The sequence below is a fragment of the Sinocyclocheilus rhinocerous genome, unplaced genomic scaffold (assembly GCF_001515625.1).
Source record: "Sinocyclocheilus rhinocerous isolate Xijiao unplaced genomic scaffold, SAMN03320098_v1.1 scaffold1295, whole genome shotgun sequence".
Classification (NCBI taxonomy): Eukaryota; Metazoa; Chordata; class Actinopteri; order Cypriniformes; family Cyprinidae; genus Sinocyclocheilus; species Sinocyclocheilus rhinocerous.
The window spans coordinates 1,885,402-1,888,228 of NW_015660499.1; the positions used below are offsets into that span (position 1 = coordinate 1,885,402).

Below are 2,827 nucleotides of genomic sequence, written 5' to 3' on the forward strand. Positions count from 1 at the left end.
TCAAAAAACTTCATTCTGTATGATTTATTAGCTTGTTTACCCGTGGGGACCTCAATTTAGGTCCCCACCGTGACACGAGTCCCCATGAGTCTGTGTGTATTCAGGTTTAAGTCCCCACCAGAATAGAAAAACAGGTACACACACACACACAATATTTTGCATAAAGATATTGAACCTTATTCAGCACATTTATTATTGTAATTTGTTTTACTGTTTCATTTGTTTGTAATTCTCAGTATTTTAAATTGGGATTCTCATTATAGTCTTATTACTGTAATACAGTAATAGAGATTAATCCTTTTTATTGTCACACTTTTTTGATATCTTATGATCGTTTTGGTAGTGAAAAAAGGCTTTATTTTCTTTATGCAAAATATAACTTTATATTGCCATCAATTAATTTTTTTTGGAGGGGGGTGAAATATGACCATGACATGTTCTTGATATGTTTTTCTGTTTAGTATTGAAGTAAAGTGGATTTAAGATATCAAATATCAGAGCACAGCCACCTGTAAATATCAAATATCAGTGAAATGAAAAAGAGAACACATCTTTATTGTTTTACTTCACAAAGCCATTTCATGCAAATGTCAAAAGAGCACAAAAAGCAAACTATAAGAAAGTGAAAGGGCTGTAAAACTCTTGTAGAAAAGCAGCTGGGGGTTAACTTGTATTATTTTCTGAATCTAATGTGCCATGAATGGATGTCTGGCTTTCAGTAGTCTGTTATTAGGGTCTGTTTGTGAATTAACGGCAAACCTCTGTTACAACAATACCTCCGATGCTGTGGTATTCAGTAGGTTGAGGTGGTGCATGGAATTGAATCAGTGCTTAATTAGAGCAAAATGTAAGCTAATTTTATTATAGTTTTAGATCAAATAAATAGGGCTTTTCTTAGAGTATTGTATTATAACTGGAAGTGTTGTAAGCTAGTATAACACTCTAAAGAGCATTTCAAACATGTTGTTTTGGCAGTTGCCAAGTATTGGTGAATTGTAGTATGTAAATAATGTTTGAATTATGTTTTTTTTATTATGAATGTGCAAATTTCTATATGCCTCAAACAGAACAAACAAGTGACAATCATGTAAGCAGAAACAGAATATGTGAAAGTTAAGTAATCAGTACGGTTAAAAATCACCTCTCAGTAGTCAAAGTCAATCTGACAGAATATTTATGGAAAATAAATTCAGCCATGTATTAAATTATATATCCATTCTTTGTCAGTTTTCTTTTTCAATAAAAGTTTAAACAATTTAATACATGGTATATGTGTATGTATCTTATAATATAATGTGGTAAAATATATATGATTATATGTTGATTTGTTACAGAAACTTTTTTTTTTAATTGGAAACGGTTATATAAAAATATATATTCTCAAGTTACCAAATTTTCTTACTTGATAGGCAGAGCTTTAGGATGTTTGACGGATCACTACCTCAACAGGACTGTCATGATATCTGGTTATCAGAAAACGTTTCTTTCCGGACGGCACCATTTCCCACTTACACTTCTGTTGTGGTTTCTTCTTATAGAAGAACTTTGTGAAACTTTGTACAAAAATGTGTTTAGCAATAAATGTTCTGTTTGTACTGGAGATCCTGTTTTGTTGCACGAAGAACATTTCATTTTGTGTTTGAGTTGCAATTCAGGGTTTCAGACACTAGATGGCAGTTTCAACTGACATAATTGGTTCTATGCTCACATATTGTAAATTTAAAAACATTTAAGGTACTTTGATGTAACACACACACACACTCATCACGTGTGTGTAAGCAAACAACTGAAAGAAGACAAATAGAAATAAATCACATAAATAACAAATACAGAAAATGTTTTGCTTTCATTTTAAAGAGTATCTGGCGTTAACGTACTGCTTGTAAAGTTGACTTATAAAGCATCATAAAAATGGATTCTTTATCAATTATTTTAGATTTGTTACTATGTAATTTAGTTACAACTATAATAAGATTGGTTAAATGTTAAAGTGTTAAATTACAGATCACTTGCTCAGATGCACCTGCGCGTCCGCTTCAAATGCACATAGACCCGGTGCTTCAGCGCGATTGGCTAGAGCTCCGTGGTGGGCGGGGTTATGTGTCGGTATAACGCGTGTGATTGGGCAGTTGACCTGCCCATTAGATCAAAGGAACCTACCTGACACTTCCTGCCCATTTCGCTTGTTTTGGCAGTGTGATAGCTGTGTGTCTCTGCCATGTTTGTGTACATCTCTCGCAAATGTCTTTACATTTATAAACGTATAATATAGCTCTGACGCTCTGGAATAATAACCTGACGTGCTGTATTGGATTATATGCGCAGTTGAGCTCGTTTAATGGATGACTGGAGGCAAAACTTGATTGTTTCTTCTCATTGATCCAGGATCATACAGTGCGGAGATATAAGGTAGGCGAACTAGATTTGGATTTGATTGATTTTATGGATGAGTCGAAGGAGTATTGATTATTAACAGTCTGTGCACGTCATTCATTAAGAAGGGTTAGTAAAGGTGAAAGGTTACCGTGTTACATGTTGCGCGTATGGTCATGCTGAGAGACAGCAGCTCGTTTATGGCCATGTTGTTTGTTAATATTTCTGAGGCAATTATAATGAAATCTGTTGTTTTGTAGTATGACATTTTGGATCATTTGTAATGTCAATTAAATAGTAAGTATTTGTATATGGTGTGGTATTATTGGCTTTTATTGTAATATCTCTGAAAGCACAATGTCACTGTTTTAACTTTTGGTATTTCTTAAGGAGGGTATTTATTTTATGGATTTTTATTGTAAATATTTGTTTATGTACTCTAATAATAATTATA

The 2,827-nt window shown here is 33.3% G+C and overlaps 1 protein-coding gene across 2 annotated transcripts in view; it reads left to right on the top strand.

Moving 5' to 3' along the window:
• Positions 1-2,167: 2,167 nt before the first annotated feature.
• LOC107725136 (ras-specific guanine nucleotide-releasing factor RalGPS1) overlaps positions 2,168-2,827 on the top strand; it is a 132,740-nt gene continuing 132,080 nt past the window's right edge. For both annotated transcript variants that reach the window (XM_016534293.1, XM_016534295.1), the window contains exon 1: positions 2,168-2,409. The gene's annotated coding sequence lies outside the window, so the exon portion shown is untranslated. The remainder of the gene's footprint in view (positions 2,410-2,827) is intronic.